The sequence below is a fragment of the Mytilus californianus genome, unplaced genomic scaffold (genome assembly GCF_021869535.1).
Source record: "Mytilus californianus isolate M0D057914Y unplaced genomic scaffold, xbMytCali1.0.p SCAF_4, whole genome shotgun sequence".
In the NCBI taxonomy this organism is placed as follows: Eukaryota; Metazoa; Mollusca; class Bivalvia; order Mytilida; family Mytilidae; genus Mytilus; species Mytilus californianus.
The window spans coordinates 4,616,643-4,641,462 of record NW_026262690.1 but is presented as its reverse complement, the minus strand read 5'-3'; the positions used below and the strand labels follow the sequence as shown (position 1 = coordinate 4,641,462).

Here is a 24,820-nt window from a genome sequence, read left to right as displayed (position 1 = left end):
TAGAAATTGATAGATTTTGCTTCTGCATGTTGTCAAGAGAGAAATAATTGAATGAAGTTAGAGAATAATCCTCACAGGAACCGGAGTAACAAGATTAATTCCATGATAGGAATGACAATATGGAAACAGTTTACACACAAATTGAAAGTAACAATGAAGATCAGCATTGAAATTAGTACAAAGTAATACAAACCCTATTCAACCTTCTTCAAAGATTTCAATTGGCTCATTTATTTTCGTCTAAATGAGAAATGAATTGTCTTGGAATATGAAATTTCTAAATCAAAAACCCAAATACATTAATCCTGTGAGATGTTTTGAACTAGTTCCTTTGTCAGGTTTAATTTACTCCAAATCTTAATGATTGATTGTACTTCATTTTATGGAGTTTATTTAGGACTTTCTGGTCTGGATAACAAGAGGCTTACAGTTACTATATTAAGGCCACATTATTAACATAAATAACTGGTTGCTGATAAGCAAGAAGTACTGTTGATGCATTGTTTTAAACTTATTAGAAAGTATCATCAAGGTTAGCCACAAGGTTTGATTATCATTTATGTGGACTAGTACCTTACCAATTTGTAGGTTGTAATTTTCTATATATATCTATACCTTATATAATTACTGTTGTCAGAGATATGTCTCGATTGTGCAACATGTGAACTATGCAAAATTTAAAAAGTCAATGGCCCACAACTGAGGGGGAAGGACCTAATAAGACTCCATGGAAATAAGATGTGCCAATTTTAATACAACTACCTACCAAATACCACTGATTTACCATTAGTGGTTCACCTTAACTAACCTTTAAAATAATTACAAACTTTAAACCTCAGAAGCTAAGGCTTTTCGTTAAGAGTTGATATGCAATACTTGTACCGTCAACATATATTCCAATGATAAGCCACAGGAGATATAGACTTAGGCATGCTGTTTTCAGCTTCTGAGGCGTTTAAAAGGTAACTGATATGATTTTTAACATACCTTTTTTAAAATATTGGTTTTATATAAATTTAAAAATCATTACGAAACAAAGGTCCCAACTCCCTCAAAGTTGATCATAGACCAATTTTGCTAATATCTAAGGTCCTTTTTGGCCGTATAGCTCTTTACATGGTGTGGTACTTAAACATCCTTGGCTTTCAAATTATTGGCTTTGAGAGTTCCTGATGGAGGTAAATCCAGAAAAGGGCCTCAGACATAAATAAATGTGGATAGTGTCCACATGTGGACACAGATGATGCCCCCGCTTGCATATCATATAGTTATAAAGGGACATAACTGAAGAACGGTAAAAGTGACGCTACCCAAATTTGAACTTGATCTGAGTTTTGTGGTAATAAGCATTGTGTATAAGTTTTACAGCATTTGGTTGAGACAAACTAAAATAAAATGCTCCGCAGGGCGCAGCTTGATACGACCGCAGAGGTCGAACCCTGAACAGTTGGGGCAAGTATGGACACAACATTCAAGCTTGATACAGCTCTGAATTTGGATTGTGATTAAATATTTGACACAGCATAGGTTTCTGACACAGAATGAATGTGGTCTAAGAACTTAAAAATTTTAAATTGGACATTCAACTATTATGGTCCAATATCCAAAATCTAAATACATGGTTAGATTCAGCATATCAAAGAACCCCAAGAATTCAATTTTTGATGAAATCAAACAAAGTTTAATTTAGGACCCTTTTGACCTCAATGTGGACAAAAATGATAACGGGGCCCAAAAATCAAAAATTTAAGTACATGGTTAGATTCAGCATATCAAAGAACCCCATATATTCAATTTTTGTTGAAATCAAACAAAGTTTAATTTTGGACCCCGATTTGGACCAACTTGAAAACTGGGCCCATAATCAAAAATCTAAATACATGTTTAGATTCAGCATATCAAAGAACCCTAAAAATTCAATTTTTGTTAAAATCAAACTAAGTTTAATTTTGGACCCTTTGGACCTTAATGTAGACCAATTTGAAAACGGAACCAAAAATTAAGAATCTAAATACACGGTTAGATTCGGCATATCAAAGAACCCCAATAATTCAATTTTTGATGAAATCAAACAAAGTTAAATTTTGGACCCTTTGGACCTCAATGTGGACCAATTTAAAAATGGGGCCTAAAATCCAAAAACTTAATTCACAGTTAGGTTCAGCATATTAAAGAACCCCAAGAATTGAAGAATAAAACCCCATTGAAATTGGTCAAGAAATAAGCAATTTATACGAAGTATCTTCTTTTGCACAATACTGTGCAATTGAATATTTCTTGCTATTGCGCAATACTGTACAATTGACAATTTCTTGCTATTGCGCAATATTGTGCTATTGGATATTTCTTGCTATTGCGCAATACTGTGCAATTGAAGATTTCTTGCTATTGCGCAATACTGTGCAATTGAAGATTTCTTGCTATTGTGCAATACTGTGAAATTGAAAATTTCTTGCTATTGCACAATACTTATTATATAATAATTTACACATCCTGTTTGGTGTGTATCTCCTACCATATCATCATTATTTGCTTTTAAATATAAATCAGAAATAACCAACTTAAAATGGAAAATTTTAAAAGAAAAAAAAAAGGAAAAAAAGAAACCCCCCCCCCAAATTTTTTGAACCCCCTTATGATTCATCACCCCCAAACTCAATCCCAGCCTTCCCTTTGTGGTATGGTACCTTGCAGTACAATTTCAGAGAGATCCATACACTTGAACACAAGTTATTGTCTGGAAACTAGAAAAATGCTTATTTTTGGCCCCTTTTTGGCCCCCAATTCCTAAACATTTCGGGCAATTACCCCCAAACTCAATTCCAGCTTTCCCTTTGTGATATGGAACCTTGTAGTACAATTTCAGAAATATCCAAACACTTACACACAAGTTATTGTCATGAAACTAGAAAAATGCTTGTTTTTTGCCCCTTTTTTTGGCCCCTAATTCCTAAAATTTTGAGGCAATTACCCCCAAAATCAATTACAGCCTTCCCTTTGTGATATGGAACCTTGTGGTACAATGTCAGAGAGATCCATACACTTACACACAAGTTATTGTCTGGAAGTTACAAAAATGCTTATTTTTGGCCCCTTTTTGGCCCCTAATTCCTTAACTGTTGGTACCTTAACCCCCAAAATCAATCCCAACCTTCCTTTCGTGGTATTGAACCTTATGGTAAAATTTCATGGAGATCCATTCACTTAAACTAAAGTTAGAGTGCGAAAACCAATGTGTCTTCGGACGACGCCGGACGACGACGACGACGCCAACGTCATACCAATATACGACCAAAAATTTTTTAATTTTTGCGGTCGTATAAAAAATCAGCAATTTTTATGTTTATAAAGGGACATAACTCTAGAATGGTAAAAGTGTTGCCACCTAATTTCGTACTTAATCTGTATTATGTAGTAATAAGCATTGTGTATAAGTTTCATAACATTTGGTTGAGGCAAACTCAAGTTAGAGAACTGAAACAAAAAAATTGTACTTGATCCTTACTGAGTTTTGTGGTAATGAATATTGTATATAGGTTTCATAATGTTTGGCTGGGGAAAACTTCAGTTACAGAATGGAAACTAAAAAATTTTGCAATCTTTCTATTTATAAAGGGGCATAACTCAATAATGGTTAAAGTGACACTACCCAAATTCAACTTGATCTGTGTTTTATCAGTGGAAGTCTAAATTAAACATTGCATTGTATAAAGCATTGATTGTAGTTGATTCAACTATAATCATGGTCAAAGGAAGATAACTCCAATTTTAAAAATATATTATATAAACTTGATATTTAGAAGAAAATAAAAATTTTGCAATTTTTCCTTTTATAAAGGGGCATAACTCTAGATCAGTTAAAGTGACACCACCAAAATTCAAACTTGATCTGTGTTTTGTGGTAATAAGCATTGTGTATAAGTTTCATAACATTTGGTTGAGGCAAAATTAAGTTAGAGGAAGGAAACTAAATATTTTGCAATATTTCCTTTTATAAAGGGGCATAACTCTAGATCGGTTAAAGTGACGCCACCAAAATTCAAACTTGATCTGTGTTTTGTGGTAATAAGCATTGTGTATAAGTTTCATAACATTTGGTTGAGGCAAACTCAAGTTAGAGAACGGAAACCAATTTCGGGACGTACGTACGGATGTACGTAAGTACAGACGGACAAGGGTAAAACTTAATGCCCCCTCCGCTAGGGCGGGGGCATAAAAACTAAAAAGTGTTGTTTTCATTTTTTGTATAGAAATAGGTTGATTCTGCTGCTGGTGGACTATAAGTTCCCAAGAGTATCATCATCTCAGTATTTAGTGTTTTTGTCACTGGCATGATTTATACCATTAACATACCTTTCTCTCTGAAAGTGTCCTAAACTTTTAAACAAGAGTGCACATGCTGAAATGCCTCGCCTGCTTTACTGACCATTGATTTTATGTTCAAGTTTTAAAGATAAAGGTTTTACTAAAAGCATTACAGAAGCTTAACATTTTTAAAGATCTATGACAATGAGGTCAAGGTCAGATAAAGACAGACATATACACCTTACAGTTTTTTTATACACCAAATATAGTTGACCTATTGCGTATGTTATTTGAAAATCGGACAAAAATGCAATAACTTCACATTGACCAATGAACCATAAAATGAGGTCAAGGTCAGATGGTACCTGCCCGACAGACATGTACACCATACAATCATTCCATTAACCAAATATAGTTGACCTATTGCTTATAGCACTTGAAAAACAGACAAAAACCATTGACCAATGAACCATAATATGAGGTCAAGGTCAGATGATACCTGCCAGACAGACATGTACACCCTATAATCATTTCATACACCAAATATAGTTGACCTATTGCTAATCTAATAGTACTTGAAAAACAGACAAAAACACAAAAACTTAACATTGACCCATGAACCATAAAATGAGGTCATGGCCAGATGATACCTGCCAGACAGACATGTACACCATACAATCATTCCATACAACGAATATAGTTGACCTTTTGCTTATATTACTTTAAAAACAGACCAAAACACAAAAACTTATCATTGACCAACGAACCATGAAAATGATGTCAAGGTTAGATGAAACCTGCCAGACTGACATGTACCCATTACAATCATTCCATACATCAAATATAGTTAACCTACTTCTTATAGTATTTGAGAATAGGACCTTATCACATAACTTTAACCTTGATCACTGATCCGTGAAATGAGGTCGAGGTCAGGTGAACTCTCTCTGACGGACAAGGGGAGACAAAAATATATTTATAGTAAATTTAGTCAATTGAAAGGTTACAAAGTATTTTTTGAATTGCTAAAATAAATGTTCCATTTGAAGTTTTTGAATTATCTCTTCTAAAATGTGGTTTTTCTATACATGCTGACAGCTTTAAAGCTGTCTTTAAATTAAAATCTATAATTCTCACTAAAATATATTTAAATATATACAAATACAGAGCACATGCATCATTTGTGTTACCAGATAAACATAAATAACACACCCTATGTGAATATTATGGTGCAGAATCAGGGTCAAAAATACTTAATTATGTATAAACATAATTATTTCTGTATATACATAATTCGTTTCAGATATTTATGTATATACAGAAATAATTATGTATATAAGAAATTTGATTTACGAATAATTATATACAATATTCGATTTACGTATATACAGAATTCTTTATGTATATAAGTAAATCGAATAACGTACATATGAAAATCGAATAAGGTATATATGTTAATTGAGTTCAGTATATACGTAAATCAACTTCTGTATATACATAATTATCTATGAATATATATACCGTATATACGTAATTCGATATAGGAATATACAGAATTATTTCTGTATATATGTTATTCGATTTCTGTATATACGGAATTATTTCTCTATATACGTAATTCAAATAGCGTTTATATGTAATTGTTTTTGTATATATGTAAATTGAGTTATGTATATACGTAAATAAGTATTTTTGATGTTGATTCCACGCCATAGAATATATTACTAGGACAGGGTCTTGCTCCATATTACTGTACTTAATGTTTCTGAAATGAAATAATCAATTCCTATAATATAAGGCAGTGGTTTAAAATGGTCTGACTTTGACATGAAAACTTCTATCCTAATGACATTTTATAAATAATTAGTTCTTACAATTGTTTGGTTAGTCAATAATTAATTGCTTTTTTTTATAACAGGAAGTTAAATGTTATTGTCATTAGGATAATTTTTTTCTATAACAATTACTGATCTGCTGACATTAAAGGGAAATAATTTTTATTCAGTCATTTTAAAAAAAAATTAATCAAAGATACCAGGCTGTTGATTTTGTACACCAGATGCAAGTTTTGTCTACAGAAAACTCATCAGTGAGGCTCGAATTAAAAAATATGAAATGCCAAATTAAGTACATCGTTGAAGAGCATTGAGAAAACAAAATTTGGAAAGGTTTTGCTAAATACTGCTTATAAGTATTCTAAACCACGGGGGTAGAAAATCCTTAGTATTTTGAATAATTCAAATTTAATTTATAATTTTGACCATATGAATGATAATTCATGTCAACACAGAATTGCTGACTACTGTGCTGTTGATACCCTCTTAATTTACAGAGGAATCTGTATGATTTATAAAACTTTGAATGTGTACAATAATATGTTTCAACAGGGTTTTTTCAAAATTTTAATCGTCTTAAAAGATTAATAAATTAATAATCATGAAAATAATGCTTAGAAAAAATTACTTATAAAATGTCAATATGAAGGAAGTTGATAGTTGACAGAACAAAATTTGGCTGATTATAATGTAAATTATTTCCCTTTATTATTAGCAGATTAGTAATTGCTTTAAAGAAAATATCCAAATTACAATTACGTAATAACTTCCTGTTAGAAAACAGCTATAAATTATTGATCAACAAAACAATGTTTTGAACTAGTTATTTATAAAATCTATTTAGGATAGTTTTCGTATCAAAGTTGGACCTTTTTAAACCAGTGCCTCATATTATACTAAGTAATTATTTTATTTTGCAAATTAAAGAAATTTTGAAATATCATTCATTTTTTTTCAATCTGACCCTTAATTGTTACATTCTCCTTATTTAGTTATTACTACAACTTAAAACTTTTTAGTGTTTATCATATATGCAATTCACACATGCACTACACATTTGTATATAGTTAATATGTATATGCTCTCTGTAACAATAAAGTATTCATTCATTCACAACAAATAGTAATAAAACCAACCCTTCTATTTTACCAGATTTTCTCCTAATCAATTTGAGACCACCACAACAAAAAGCTTCAGCTTATGAAAATGACACACAGTTCCCAAATTAATCAACAAATCTAATCATTGAACAAAGGGACTGACAGATCAGAAATGACAGCTGTAAAACTTATGGTATTTGATAAATTACAAGACCAAATTTGACTGCTTACCATATTTAAAGGGAAACTAACACAAATCTGCTAATTTTCTAAGTTTAGGTCAGACTAAACACTAGAACATCTTCATTAATGTCTACACAGCATACATTTGCAATTGTTATTTATACAAAACATTGGTTTTTAAATATTTCCCACTTTCCTTGAAAATTTTAAAAAGAACTTCAAGAACTTTATTTATAGACTCTAGAGAGTCTATCATATAAATTGTACATACAGTAAGAGTCTTTTAGAATTCAATTACTAATTCTAGTAAATCATAGTTCACCTAAAATTTATCAACATATCAGCCTAAAAAAAAAATTTAATTTTAAAGAAGGTTAGTTTTGTCTTCTTTATATATAAGCAAAGGACTGTAGGCATTTTAAGTTGGGTAAGTAGTTTTTCAGAGACCTGGCATGTCAGTTGATCCCCATGTTTCATCTCAGATACAGTTGGATAGCTTTTAAAATAAATTCTAAGGAAGGTTCAAAAGAAATTAAAACAATGAGCAAAACCCACATCATATAGTCAGCTATAAAAGGCCCTGACATGACAAAAGTGAAACAATTCAAACAAAAAAAACTACAGCCCGATTTTATGACAAAAAAATAAACGAAAAACAAATAATACTCCTTTCAGGCACTTAAAGAACTTGGAGGGGTTAAATAAGTCTGTGAGCACTCAACACTCTCCTAACATGGAACAGCACTGGTGTAACAGAACAACATAACAAACTATAATAAATTGCTTCACCGAGCGCAGTTGGATACGACCGCAGAGGTCCAACCCTGAACAGTTGGGGCAAAAATGGACACAATATTCGAGCTTGATACAGGTCTGAATTTGGATTGAAATTAAATATTTGACACAAAATAGGATTCTGACACAGAATAACTGTCGTCAAAGAACTTAGAATTGGTTATATGATTTGAATTTATATTCAATTTTTTTCTTTTGTGCAATACACTTTGCTGTTGGGAATTGACCCCCCTCCCCCCACAAAAAAAAAAAAAAAAATTTACCCCCATTTTTTTTGCTTTTGTGCAATACACTATGCTGTTGCGTATTGACCCCTCCCCCCAAATTTTTTTTCACCTCCCCCCCTTTTTCCCCAAAAAAATTCTTTCCCTCAAGATATGGTCATAATCTCAATTCAAATTTCCAATGGAGTTTGCAACCATAATTACCCATTTAAATACATCATAAAAGTCTTAAAATAGAAAATGACATACATAATGATGGCTAAAATTAATATTCCTTAATAGTAACTTCTAAAAATAAATTGACAGCTAATTATCTCAAGACAATACAACATTTCTTTACACATAATTTAAAAGCAGTGTAAGGGAGGTAATCAAAATGTTGTTTGGATTACCTCCCTTACACTGCTTTTAAATTGTCTTAAGTAATTGTCCATTAACCAGGAAACCCTTGTTTTTCCCCCTTTTTTGACCCTAATTCCTAAAAGTTTGAGCCATAACCCCTCATAGATTTCTATTTAATTATACATAAGTTATTGTCCTGAAACTAACTGTCTTCGGACGATGACGACGACGTGAAACCAATATACGATTTTTGCGGTCGTATAAAAGTTAGCTGGAAATACCTGAACTTACCAGATTGGCAACAAAGCACAAAAAAATAAAAATCAAATCAAATCAAAAGACACTCCCTAATATCATGAAACCATCTCCATAAATTTCTAACAGTATTTTCCTTTCCCAATGTGTTTCACAAAAGTGCAAGCTGATGCATAGAAACAAGTTTTTTGCTTGTGATGAGTTACATCTACAACTTCTACTAAGAGAAAACACATCATAAAAGGAACTTTGTTCATTGTAGTTGTACATGTCACTTACTTTGTAGATTTTCTGATAGATTTTATTTTATTCTTTTTATTTCAATTGTGCTGTACTCTAGAACTTTGTTCCAATTATTAGTTCAATTTAATTCATCTAAGAGCATTAGTATGTGTTGACATGACAGGTGCTGCATATTGAGCAGGATCTGTTTATCCTTCCTGAGCACCTGAGATCTCCCCCTGTGGGGCTCCTGTTGCTCAGTCTTTAGTTTTCTATGTTTGTTTTGTATACTGTAGTTTGCTTTTGGTCATTTTTGTTTTTTGCCATGGCATTGTCAGTTCGATTTTGATTTACAAGTTTGATTATCCCTTGGGTATCTTTCACCTCTCTTGTTGTTTAAAACCCCATTTTTTTTATAAAGTCAAATTTGTTTTATTAATGTAAGTTTTTGTGCATTGCTGTCAGGAAATTTTTGTGGTTTTCTTCAGATGGTTCTGAGAGTAAGTTAATCAATATTGGTATATCTGATGAAAATAAGATCAGAAAATCCTTTAATTTTCCAAATGAACTCCACTCTTGATGGTATCCTAAGTGGAATAATCATAAGAAGGGATAACACTGTGCATGCAACCTATATTTTTATGTACAGATCTAGAACAGACAGTCATATTAATTAATGAATTTAATCTTGTTGTACAGAAGTGATAGCAAAAGATTTCTCATACAAGATGGAAGAAGTTTAGATGTTTATCATTTGTATAGATTTATAAAATAGTTGAAACATAAATTTATTGAATGAACAAATGATAAAGAAGATAATTTTTACATTGCTTGATGATTTATCCCTTAAATAAAAATGCATGTAAATATTTAAGAAGATGCAATTATAAAAATTTTGTTCAAAATAATTGATGCAACTAAAAAAGTAGAATATATGTGCAAATAAGAAAATTGTGTGTTATAGGAAATATGGGAAGCATTTTTTTCCTCATAAACAACATTTTCTTCTGGATACTATCTTTAGATCAAAAACAAGATTCTGTCCAAGTTTGGTAAAAACCCAGAGTAGTTTAAGAAAATTATTAAAATTTTAAAAACTTTAACCACAGAGTGAATGTAATAGTAACTGGCAGAAAAACTAAGTCCATTTATAAGTAATAATATATGGAAAACTGGATATTTTTTTTTTTTTTTTACAGAATCTACTTCTGGATACTATCTTATGATCATAAACAAGCTTCTGTCCAAGTTTGTTAAAAATCCAGGATAGTTTAAAAAAGTTATTAAAATTTAAATAAATTGCTTCGCCAAGCGCAGCTGGATATGACAGCAGAGGTCCAACCCTGAACAGTTGGGTCAAAAATGGACACAATATTTGCGCTTGATACAGGTCTGAATTTGGATTGTAATTAAATATTTGACACATAATAGGTTTCTGACACAGAATAACTGTTGTCAAAGAACTTAGAATTGGTTATATGATTTGAATTTATATTCAATTTCTTGCTTTTGTGCAATACACTGTGCTGTTGCGCAATACTTAGTAAATCTGTTTACAGAGGAAATACAAAGAATTAGCAATTGTGACACACAATTATTTTTTTTAACCTCCCCCCTTTTTCCAAAAAGAAAATTCTTTTCCTCAAGATATGGTCATAATCTCAATTCAAATTTCCAATGGAGTTTGCAACCATAAAAACCCATTTAAATACATCAAATAAGTATAAAAATTTGTAAGGGTTCCGCGGAACCCAGTGTCTCGCCTACTTTTGCTGTTAATCGCAGACTCAACAAAAATGAGGAAAAAAATTAATAAAAATGTTCCTCTCTGTACTACCTTTTGATTGCAAGTAGCTTCTGTCCAAGTTTGGTAAAAATCCAGGATAGTTTATGAATCTAATAAATGTTTTAAAAACTTATACTGCAGACTGTATGTAATGTTAACTGGAAGAAAAACTAAGTCCATTTATAAGTAAAATACGGAAAAAATGGAACAAAATTTTAACAAAATTTCCTTCTAGATACTAGCTTTTAATCATAAACAAGCTTCTGTCCAAGTTTGGTACAAATCCAGGATAGTTTAAGAAAGTTGTTAAAATTTTAAAAACTTTAACCACAGAGTGAATGTTATGTTAACCGGCAGAAAAACTAAGTCCATTTATAAGTAAAATACGGAAAAAATGGAATTTTTTTTTACAAAATTTACTTTTGAATATCATCTTATGATCTTAAACAAGCTTCTGTCCAAGTTTGGTAGAAATCCAGGATAGTTTAAGAAAGTTATTAAAATTTCAAAAACTTTAACCACAGAGTCAATATTTGTGGATGCCACCGACGACGACGGAATGTAGGATCGCTATGTCTCGCTTTTTCGACAAAAGTCGAAGGCTCGACAAAAATAGAAAATTCGTAAGGGTTCCGCGGAACCCAGTGTCTCGCCTACTTTTGCTGTTAGTCGCAGGCTTAACAAAAATGGGGAAAAAATTATTAAAAACTTCTTGATACTATCTTATGATCATAAACAAGCTTCTGTCCAAGTTTGGTAAAAATCCAGGATAGTTTAAGAAAGTTATTAAAATTTCAAAAACTTTAACCAGAGTGAATATTTGTGGACGCCGCCGACGGAATGTAGGATCGCTATGTCTTCGTTTGCGACAAAAGTCGCAGGCTCGACAAAAATCATCATTAAAGGGCATTAACTCTAATGAGGAGTTGTCTGACGATTTTGGTCATGATGACTTATTTGTAGATCTTGTATTGCTGATAATTTTTGCTATTTAAAGTTTCTGTCTATCTATTATAATCTTCAAGTATTCACATTTTTTTTTTGAAATTGTAAAATTTGTAATTTCAGGATAATAACTCCTATAAGGAGTCATCTGACAGTCTTGACATAAATGGACAATAGGTAGAGCTCAACATTTTTGCCCCTCTCAGATTTCCTTCATTGATAGTGGTTTTCAAAATAATAGACAAAACTATTTTATTACCTATATGTTCTTTTTTTAGCAATGTTGGCCATCTTGGTTGGCAGGCAGGGTTATCGGACACATTTTTCAACTACATTCCCAAATGATGATTGTGGCCAAGTTTTGTTAAATTTGGCCTAGTAGTTTCAGAGGAAAAGATTTTAGTAAAAGTTAACAGATGAAGACGGACAAGTGATGAGAAAATAACAGAATCTAAAATAAATTATATCAGACAAAGTGCATTGTTGTAAAAACACTCTATATTGAACATGGTTTACCCAACATTTAAGTGGTGCAAACCATACATAACACTTGACAGAATTATAATCACATGACTAGGCTGCCTTGCAAAGTTCTGTTTATAAAATGTCACTCAGGTTTATGTTAGGTAATGTTTACTTCTTACCATCAAATAACTGTCACAATCAGACATGTCAGTGATGGGACACAATCGGTAAAATCTAAGATCTAAGACTGCAAAAGGTCTATGTCAGGCAAAAATGTTGCTAGTGATTTGAGACACTGACACATCGTATCGGTCAACCAATTCGTAATTGTATTTCAGTCGTTCTTCCTCATAGTTCCATTGTTGCAGTTTTTGTGCAAGGAGCACACCCATGTTAATAAAGTACATATAGTGTGAACATGCACAGTCTAAACGTATTAACTGAGATGTGTAAACGCCATATGATGGAGCAGAGGTTATGTTGCTGCTCAGAAATATGAAGTTGTCAATTGGAAAGTTAGAAATCCTGACGTTTGTCATAGATATAAATTTTCAAGTCATCAAAATTGAGGAAAAGATCAAGTTATAAAGTGATCTTCTACGTTAAGTAGTATCCTTAATTTCAAGTATTTAACATAAAGATGACTTGAGGTCAAAATAATGAAATGTAGACTATAATTAGAATTGGTTTGTTTTTTCATTAAAAAACTAGTAATTACGATGTAGAATTTTCAAAATGTGTTCTAGTTACCATGTTTGGCTGATCATTAGACATTCATGCAAACCTAAATTTTGATTAGTGTTCACTCCATTTTAAAGGGAATTGTTTTTCTCCTCATTACATTAGAAATATTTAGAGTAATCAGACCTAAAAATTTTTACTCTCCCTCCCTTTATATATATATATCATTTGATTGTATTTGTTGTATATTTTTTCCAGTAGTGAATTGTCAAGTTGTGCGGCAGATATTTCATGCCAAGAATTTTTAGCGAGGATTTCTTGGCATGTAACAGATAGAAAACTCAGGGTTAGAATTCATAGAAAGAAAAGTGGCAGTGGCAAATATTTCATGTATATTTTGAACACAGAGAGAATTACCCCGGCACCCTTTGCAAAAAAAAAAACATTCTTTTTCTTATTTGTGCCTTCGGACTTTATGTTTTGAATTGTAGTTTCACTTTCCATATTCGGTATTTATTCAAATGTAAGCTCCACGTGGTAAAAATCACGTGATGCAGGAATATAGTATCTTGGAGTTGGGCTATTTCTTTCTTTTCGGGCGGGGCCTCCAAGCAAACAACATGCATGTGTATAAAGGCACTGCAGATTTTCGTATTAAATAAAGAAAATTGCCGGTCCGGTACATGAATAGATTGGTTAGAAAGCAAGGTTTTAATTTTAATTAGATTGGAAAGCTTAATTCGAGGGTTGAAAATAGAGAGCACAAAAAAAGGGGGAGGGGAGGTGTTCCACAGGGAATATTTTTATCTTTAGAACTCTTACATTTGAAAGGTTTTTTTTTTTTTATTTAATTAAAAAAGAGAAAAACAAATGTAAGACAAATTGTGAATGGTCTTTCTTCCTTTCTCCCATGCCAAGAAAATGCCTCCGTTGAAATTCTGCAAACACCCCATAGAGCAAATTACATGGATGATTAATATTGACCATTTGGTATATGGCCGTGTTCTAAGCGACACGTACATGAAGGTCATAAATTAATTTGTTGAATGAAATCAAATCTTTAGCTACTAATGAGTGCCGTAGGAGGTAGACCGGAATTTTTTAGCGAGGATTTCTTGGCATGTAATTTTAGAGGACCGCCAGCACATGTATTTTTCCTCGCTTTAACTTTTTTAGTATTTGTTCTTTATATTTATGTAATGACATCATTGACATGTCTAATGTTTATGTTTTCAGACAAATAAATATATATTACTACATTCTTTTAATGAAGCTAAAAGTAATTTACTATTATTAAAACAACTTGCTAATAAAAAATCTTCCTCACAGGCACTTGCTTCTGTAATGAAAAAAATATACATTATATATTCATTTATTTTGAGGAATATGGAGTTTCTTTTTCGTACAGGAACAAGTGCCAGTCTTTCCACTTGAAGGAAAGTGCAAAACATTTTAAAGTTTAGCATGCTCCAAACAGTTGTTAATGTCATTATCATTGCATAAACTTAAACTTACAAGTTATTTGATGGCCAGTGTCATGTCAGGTAGGCTTTCCTTGAACTGCCTTGAGAGTTTAATAGACCGTGCAGGTTTTAATTAACTGCTTAATCAAGTAATTAATCGTTAAATAGCAGGTGATGTGTATTGATGTGATATTCTTCACTCCATAGCGGAAGTACCAAGTGCGCGACGTATTATGGGGTCAGATAAACATTTGGGCGGTCTCAAACTACATAATTTCTAAATTAGTATTATCACACTAAAATCCAACATCACTACCAAACGAAAGAATAGAGTATCTTAGATATTAGGTTAAGGATATTTGTAGAATTATGGTATTTCAAAGCTAAATTAAGTTTCAAATGTATATTACATAGCATCGCTTACTACATACAATTTTTTAACAATTTTTTTATATTTATTTACTTAGTAAGTAGATTCAGATTTCAGATTCAGGTTCTTTATTAAGATAACTAATATTACATTAGTGTTCTCCATTACAAATCATATGATAATATACAAAACAACATTTCAAAGTTTTACATGTAATTGTACCCATATTTTTAAGAATTGTTTCTTATTTCTAATGCATCTCTAATAAATTTGTATAAATAATTACATTCAGTAATATTTTGTGGATTTAAAAGTTTAGAAACTGAAAAATAATTATTATGTGAATCTTTTAAATCTAAACCATAAGATTGGAAAAAAGTTTGCCTTATATCTTTAAATTTATCACAAGATATCAAAAAATGTTCTTCAGTCTCTACTTCAGTGCAAAATTTCAAAAACGTTGTTCTCTTTGAATTTTGGGTTTATTATATCTACCCCGTTCTATATTTAAACAATGAGCACTGATACGTAGTTGTGTAATTTTACTTTTTATATTTTTGGTAAGATTGGTTTGACGATAGTAGGGAACAAAATTTGGAACAAACATATTACTGAAAAGCATCAGTTTACTGTCCACATCTCCAGATTTGATTTTTTGTAGTTGTAAGTCAGATTGCTGATTATAGTATCTTATTAGACTATTTTTAAAAACACTATTAATTGTCAAATTTGTTGTATCAAGTTTAAGTACTGTAAATACTTTACTTAGGGTAGATAACCAGCATTTTGAGTTTTTCTTGAGATAATTCTTGATCTGCAGTAAATGCACTATATAATATTCTATCTCTATTTATTTCAAGTAGTCTCATATAATAATTATACATTAAACATAATGAAAAAATCAACATTGGATTCCTGTTACATTCAAGATACTAGCCATATTTGATGACTGTCTTTTGACCCCCAGAATAGATTTCAACATCTCTTGTGTTGTAATCTATCAACTGGTAGAGTGTCAAAATTACTTTAATTTATGTTATAATCGGATAACCATATTTCACTACCATATGTGAAAATAGGTTTAATTAGACTATCAAAAAGTTTAAGACAGGTTTTCAATGGTACCTCTTGCAAGTTATTAAATTTACTTTTAAAAGAGAAAAAGGCTTTTAGAGCTTTATTATAGAGATCATCTGCGGCATGTTTTAGATTTCCATTGAAATAAAATACAATACCTAAATATTTGTATCGTTCCACAATTTCAATTTGTGAATTATTTTGATAAAAATTATATTTTGAATAATCTTTTTTGCCTTTGCTAAAAATCATTATTTTGGTTTTATTTAAGTTAATTTGTAATTTCCATGTAGTACAGTAGGAGTTAAGTTTGTTAAGACAATGTTGTTGACCTTCTTTATTTTCTGATAAAAGTAACAGATCATCCTCAAATAGTAGATGATTGATTTTATGATTTCCTAGATCTAATGGATAGGAGTTGTCTTGGTCATCAAAGCATTTACCTAAATCATTCAAAAAAATATTAAATAGTGTAGGGCTAAGACTGTCTCCTTGTTTTACACCTTTATCATTTTTAATTGGATTGGTTATAAAATTATTCGGTTTTATGCAGAAAAATGTGTTCGAATACATATTTTTTATAACATTAAAGATATTCCCTGTTATTCCAATTTCTCTTAATTTGAAATACATAGCTTCTCTCCAAACTGAATCAAATGCCTTACAAAAGTCAACAAAACATACAAATATAGTTTTTTTTAGCTTATGTAAGTATTTATTTAACAGTGTTTTTAAAATAAATATTTGATCTGTAGTTCTATAATCTTGCCTAAAACCGGCTTGTTATCTTCAATTAAATTGTTTTCTTCAAGGTAATTGGATATATTTAGATTAATATTCTATACTGCAATAATTTGGTAAATAGCTTTCCTAAGCAGCTTCCAATACTTATTCCACGGTAGTTATTACATTCATAGAAGGAACCACTTTTATGTAAAGTTGAGATAGTTGAAATATTCCAAATTTCTGGAAATATACCAGATTCAAAAATTTTATTAAAGAGTTTTACTAGTGGCAATATTAAGCTGTTTGCACCATATTTCAAAAATTCATTGAGAATAAGGTCAATACCTCCGCTTTTATTATTTTTCAAGGATTTCATAGCTTTTCTGACTTCTTTACATGAAATGGGTGAATTCAACGTTTCAATGTATGTATCCGGCCGATTTAAATTTAAATATAAAGTCAGATGTTTTTTTCATTTTTTCTTTAATAAATTTTTAAGTATACATATCAGAGACAAATAATACATTGTAATTATTTCATATATGTAGGACACTGAACCGCGATGGTGCTCCGAACCGCGATGGTCACGCTGATGTGCGATGCATGGTTTGACGCTGAAGTGCGATGGTGGCATTGTGACGCTATCTTCTTGATAGCTACGCCGAAGCGCGATGGTGGTGACGCTGAAGTGAGATGGACTACATAAACTATATTTGCAATGCTTTTCTGATTTCGAAGTCAGGCAATTTGTTTGTTAGAAGCAGTTTTCGGGTTTTTAAGTTAATAAAGGGCTTATATAGATATAAGAAGATGTGGTATGAGTGCCAATGAGACAACTCTCCATCCAAGTCAAAATTTATAAAAGTAAACCATTATAGGTCAAAGTACGATCTTCAACACGGAGCCTTGGCTCACACCGAACAGCAAGCTATAAAGGGCCCCAAAAATTACTAGTGTAAAACCATTCAAACGGGAAAACCAACGGTCTAATCTATATAAAAAACGAGAAACGAGAAACACTTATAAACCACATCAACAAACGACAACTACTGAACATCAGATTCATGACTTAGGACAGGTGCAAACAGTTGTAGCGGGTTTAAACGTTTTAATGGTACCAAATCTTCACTCTTATCTGAAACAATAGTGTAACATCACAACATAGAAAGACACACTATAAAATATCAATTGAAATGGCTTAACTCAATCAAAAGACATATTAACCCCAGTGAATATACACTGAACAAATAAATTTGATCTATGATACAATGTAAATACAAAATAAATAAACTTATACACCTTTAATACTCCGGGAAATGGGGTGTGATCGGGGGAGAGGGAAAAGTAAACCTTCTGTAGCGGATTTTTTTTCTACGAAAGTTTTTTTCAAGTTACGTACGATGGAGCGTGGCATTCTCTAAATACATACGGGGTCCACAGACTCTCCTAATATAACGGTAAACGAGGATCTCGTGAGAGGAACAAAGAACATGTTTAACCCCGCCGCATTTTTGCGTCTGTCCCAAGTCAGGAGCCTCTGGCCTTTGTTAGTCTTGTATCATTTTTAATTTTAGTTTCTTGTGTATAATTTGGAGTTTAGTATGACGTCCATTATCACTGAACTAGTATACATATTTGTTTAGGGGCCAGCTGAAGGACGCCTCCGGGTGCGGGAGTTTCTCGCTGCATTGAAGACCCATTGGTGGCCTTCGGCTGTTGTCTGCTCTATGGTCGGGTTGTTGTCTCTTTGACACATTCCCCATTTCCATTCTCAATTTTATTTACAGATAAATGTCATCTCAGAATTATGTCCACATGCAGAAAATCAAAGAGGACTATCGTTCATTTTGTATGCAACTGTAACAAATGACATACATAGACAATAATGAATGCTAATCTATATACCAACTATACTGCTCTTTATAATTGCACATCTGTAGATTTTAAACTAGCTATCACGCGTCATATAGACCATCGCACATCAGCGAACGGACCATCAAACTTCGGCGTAGACCATCGCACTTCAGCGTGACCATCGCACTTCAGCGTCCCCATATCCTACATATATCTCTGCTTATATTCCTTTATACCAGAGACATGCATATATATGTCTCTGTTTATACCTTTGTTGGTCCCATGACTTAAATTCAAATTTATTGTTTTAATCCGCGACATAATATATATTAGTATACTCAAAGACATATAATATCTGGTATACTATTCCCAGTTTTAATCAAGCAAAAATCATAACCGTTATTTGAAGCGGGACAAGATCTTTTCTGTTAAGGTGTTTATATTAGTAAGGCATTTTTAAACTTTTGTCAACTGTTACTTTGAAAATATATTTGCTGTTAACTTTTATTGACTAACATGACTAATTAGCTGAACATTATCTGTTTTCTTAAAACTGACATTGTTGTTAACTGTTTTTATGAAAAAAAATTACCACTGTTAGCTGTTAATGGTCAGAACGCTGTTAACTGTTTTTATATTAAAATCAGTCGGGTCCAGGACCAATCCAGTATATCTTATTATAATCCTTTGTAATGATTCCTATTTTCTATGTATATGTTTGAATTTCTAGTTATCTACAATTACTTTACTCAATGTACGATAATATTTTTTTTGTTATGGAATACTTTTTTCAACATCTATTTTTGTAAATTTAAAGAAACTCACACGTGCTTGTAATTCAAATCATGGGTGTTGTTATTCTTAGAAAAGAATCACAGAGCTGAGTCTGTGTTCCTTGTAATATAAAAGGTGTTTCGGTTAAGTCGCCTATCCTCATCAGGTATCCCCCTTTTTGTAATATTAAGAATGGTTCAAATTTTATTTTTATGTATGGGGATACGACACCTGTTTATACACTCGTTTCTCTCTCTCTCTCTCTCTTTCTTTGTTTTTTTTTTTTATATTTCTTCATATTCTTTTGATTTAATCTTTTTTTCCTTTAAGTTGTTTTGTTCGATTAGGTGCCAATGTTTTCTTCGATTGAGTGCCAATGTTTTCTTCGATTGAGTGCCAATGTTTTCTTATAGCTCTGCCGATTCCCTAAATACCGGATTAAATCTTGTTGCAAAGACGAGTGGTGGAGCCACTTTCTTATTTTTATAATTATATTTCAAAGATTCTTATCCTTTTTTTTTGTCTCGCCTGCGACGAAAGTCGACTAAGGTACTAATGGGTTCAATGCAACGTCCACATGTCCGCCAGACAGGGTTCAACTGACCTCGGCCTCATTTCACGAATCACTGATCAATGTTAAAGTTACGTGATTAGGTCCGTTTCTCAAATCATGACTATAAGCAGTAGGTCAACTATATGTGGTGTATGGGATGATTGCAATGGGTATATGTCAGTCTGGCAGGTTTCATCTGACCTTGACCTCATTTTCATGATTCATTGGTCAATGATAAGTTTTTGTGTTTTGGTCTGTTTTTCAAGTACTATAAGCAATAGGTCAGCTGTATTTGGTGTATGGAATGATTGTAAGGTGTACATGTCTGTCTGGCAGGTATCATCTGACCTTGACCTCATTTTCATGGTTCATTGGTCAATGTTAAGTTTTTGTGTTTTGGTCAGTTTTTCATTCACCATAAGCAATAGGTCAGCTATATTTGGCGTTTAAAAAAATGTTAGGTGTATATGTCTGTCTGACAGGATTTATCTGACCTTGACCTCATTATCATAGATCTTTAAAAATGTTAAGTTTATGTGATACTTTTAGTAAAACCTTTATCTTTAAGTTTTTCAACATAAAATCAATGGTCAGTAAAGCAACGTGTGCACTCTTGTCTTATGTTTGTTATTCTGTTGTCTATCTCATTTTCGCAATGTCCTCTTTTAAGAAGCTTAGACATTTAAAAAAGTTGAACTTCTTCAAAGAAGTCTTTTGGGTTATTGCAAAACCTAAGAAAGCGAATAATTTCTGCAGTTATGAAGCCTTTGAATACTGACGTAGGGTTGTCTGATTTGCGTTCAAGATATTGAAATTATCAGTTGGTTTTTTATATTGTTTAATGTCTAAGATTAGATTTTTTCCAAATCTTTCACCTTTTAAGATAGTTATGTCTAGAAACTGGATACTTTTAGATGATATTTCATGTGTAAACCTAATTAATGGGTGTATAGTACAAAAGCTAGGAATCGTGGTGTTTCCCATAGGAACTCCACATTAATGGGTGTATAGTACAAAAGCTAGGATTCGTGGTGTTTCCCATAAGAACTCCACATTAATGGGTGTATAGTACAAAAATTAGGAATCATGGTGTTTCCCATAGCAACTCCACATTAACGGGTGTATAGTACAAAAGCTAGGATTCATGGTGTTTTCCATAGGAACTCCATATTAATGGGTGTATAGTACAAAAACTAGCAATCATGGTGTTTCCCATTGGAACTCCACATTAATGGGTGTATAGTACAAAAATTAGGAATCATGGTGTTTCCCATAGCAACTCCACATTAATGGGTGTATAGAACAAAAAATAGAAATCATGGTGTTTCCCATTGGAACTCCACATTAATGGGTGTATAGTACAAAAATTAGGAATCATGGTGTTTCCCATAGCAACTCCACATTAATGAGTGTATAGTACAAAAACTAGGAATCATGGTGTTTCCCATAGGAACTCCACATTAATGGGTGTATAGTACAAAAGCTAGGATTCATGGTGTTTCCCATAGGAACTCCACATTAATGGGTGTATAGTACAAAAGCTAGGATTCATGGTGTTTCCCATAGGAACTCCACATTAATGGGTGTATAGTACAAAAGCTAAGATTCATGATGTTTCCCATAGGAACTCCACATCTCTGTTTGAATATTATATCATTAAATTAAAATTCATTATTCCTTAGTAAGTAATTCAAAAGTTCTAAAATGTTATCTTTAGGTGGGAAAGGTGTGTGTTTTTTTATTTCAAGCATGTTTGGCCAGGCTTCAAATACCGCTTCAATTCTTTCTTTGTGTGTGAGTGATTTGTACATACTCGAAATATCAATATACAAATAAGAAGATGTGGTATGATTGCCAATGAGAAAACTCTCCACAAGAGACCAAATGACACAGAAATTAACAAGGCTACATAATATTATATTTTGTGATACTCATACACGTTCAATTTTGTTGATTTTGTGGTAATCTTACATGTTCAATGTTGTTGATGAAAGAGATTGTGTCTTTGTATATGTCCATATTTTGCTTACAGCTGGTTTGAGAAAATAGTCGATGAATTGACTTAATGTACTTAAATGTACTAATTATCGTACATTGAGTTAAACCAATTCTAGATAACTCTACAAACATATACATGTATATAGAAAATGGGAATTATTACAAAGGATTATAAAGATATACTGGATTGGTCCTGGACCAGACTGGTTTTAATTAAATCAGCTGTTAACTGTTTATGTATTTTTGAATTCACTGTTTTCTGTTTTCTCATTTAAATTTCTGTTATCTGTATCAGTATTTTAAATTGACTGTTATCTGTTTTGAGCAAAATAAAGAAATATGTTAACCTATTAATGGACCCCCTGCTGTCCCCTTATTTATACAAATATTTAAATGTTTATTATTAATATGTGGTTTCCTTTCCGAATCTCAGATAACACAACTTTTAGCTGAAAACTGAGACTATTTTAACCTGAGAGTCGTCTTAAGTGGAAATAAAAAAAAAAAAACATATACGACGGTTTAGATCTAAACCTGCGATATAGTTTCCGCTATCTACTTTAAGGTAGCACAATACAAAGATGTTTTTACTTCCAATCTCCAACCTTTAAAATGATGTTACTTTCTTATGACTGCATACAAATTAATAAAAGAGGTATATATAGATAGATAAAAGATTAATCTTTTAAATGAATGCAATATTTTTGTTATGCAATCATTATGTAATCAGTTATTATGCAATTAATGGCAAAATCTTGGTCAGTTCACTTGAATGAATTTAGCTCCGACATCTCTATAACTACACAAGAAATTTTAACGTTATCTTAATCAACATAGCAGGAGCTACAAAAGGGTGTCTCAAATTATCGCTATCGTATTCCATTCTCTCATAAATCTGTAATTAGTGTAAACATCCTTACCACATAAAAGTAGAGATTATTTGATTAGGTGTAAAATTTGATCTATACATTCTATCCAAAATCTGAGACACCCTTTTGTAGATAATGGCTCTAGGAACAACATATTATAAAATCAACCCTCTCGGGGTATCCATGAAGAAGCTAATTTCAATTGAACGTGGAAATTTCTTGTAAAATTTTGTAGACACAGTTAAAATTATGATTAATTACATAATTGTTGTATAATACTAACATTGCATTAATTTGAAAGAGTAATCTGTTAGCTATCCATAAATACCACTTTTATAAATTTTCAAGCATTATAAAGAAAGTTACAGCATTTTAAAACTGGGGAGTTGGAGGTATAAAATCTTTGTATTGTGCTACCTTAAATCGAGGATTTTAGAGTAGTGATACTCTGTGTCACTGGCGTTTGTGGGGATGGGGTGTGGTGGGGGGGTCGGATTTACCTTCTTTTTATACGACTGCAATTTTTTTGCGACCGTTTTATGGTATGGCGATGTCGTCGTTGTCGTCGTCATCCGAAGACATTTGGTTTCCAGACAATAACTTGAGTATAAATAAATGGATCTCTATGAAATTGTACCACGAGGTTCCATACCACAAAAAATAGGTTGGGATTGATTTTTGGGTTTTTTGTCCTATTTGTTTAGGAATTGGTAGCCAAAAAGACCAAAACAACCATTTTTCTTGTTTGAGGACGATAACTTGTGTATAAGTGTATGGATCTCCCTGGAACTGTACCACAAGGTTCCATACCTCAAAAAGCATGCTGGATTTGGATTTATTTTGGTGGTTATGGCCCATACCGTTTAGAATATTTCTTTAATGATTGGCATTTTGGGTCTTCACACAAGTCTTTAACTATACAGTATAGAGTGGATTCAAGAAAGAAATATTTTTACTCGATTTAGACCAGGTATTTTCTAGTTGTTCACAACGTTATATTTTCACCGCGGCACAATACAGTAACAATGGATCTCGTCTTTTACTAGCCATACCCTGGTATCTACCTGATTCAATCTGTAAATGGTGAAATTAGTCTAAATTTAGTTTAAACTTTTCCTCAGTTCAAAATTACTGATTATATTGAGATATATTAAAAAATGTGTTCGTTTGAACTTTGGTAAGTACCACTTTATACATCTGAATATTTTGCCGATTAATATTTATGATAAGTTCGTCCAAACGAGGTTGAGGAAGGACTACCCTTGGCTCCTATGTGCGCGTCCGCGTCAAAGCAAGATCTCAGAAACTAGTGGACCAATCTTGAAACTTTTTATGTAGGTCTACAACTTGGCTAATGCTAAGTCCAAGTTAATGTTGGTCACTGTACGGTCTTCAATAAAGAACAAAACCCATTTCGTATAGTCATCTATAAAAGACCTTGACATTACAAAATACGGCAACAATTCGAACGAGATAACCAACGATTAATTTGTGATAAAACAATTATAAATAAAAAAAAACAACAAATATGACAACGACAACCACTGAATTACAGGCTCCTGACTTAGAACATGCACATTAAGAATGTTGCGAGGTTAGACATGTTTGTTAGTGCTCAACCCTCTCATAAACTGGGACACTGAATGGTGTAATTGCACAACATAAGAACAAAATGTAACAATCAGTTGGAAATGGGTTGCCTTTGATTGATTCATCAGATTATCTAGAAGCACAAAACACAATTAACATAAAGACAAAAGACCCAAAGTACCGTGTGTACTCACAGTTAGTGAAAGTTAGTTCAAATCCAATTGCAACTTATATACAATATTTTCTCTCAAAAGACGTCATACACAGTCTGAAAACAGCATGACCTTATGTAATGCTAAAATGTCAAAATGCCAAAATATAAGTAAGTAAGTACATATATTTTATTGACAGGATGTAGGGCCATAAGTTTTTAAAACTGTATAGCAAGCACATATTAAGTTATATTTA

At 32.1% G+C, this 24,820-nt stretch overlaps 1 protein-coding gene across 14 annotated transcripts in view; it reads right to left on the bottom strand.

Moving 5' to 3' along the window:
- Window positions 1–24,688, bottom strand: part of LOC127739383 (peripheral plasma membrane protein CASK-like) — a 229,056-nt gene extending 204,368 nt beyond the window's left edge. For 12 of the 14 annotated variants that reach the window (XM_052251094.1, XM_052251091.1, XM_052251088.1 and 9 more), the window contains exon 1: window positions 14,654–14,813. The gene's annotated coding sequence lies outside the window, so the exon portion shown is untranslated. Of the gene's footprint in view, window positions 1–14,653; window positions 14,823–24,606 lie in introns of those variants that run through there. The other 2 variants (XM_052251086.1, XM_052251085.1) reach the window with 2 other exon arrangements.
- Window positions 24,689–24,820: the final 132 nt, after the last annotated feature.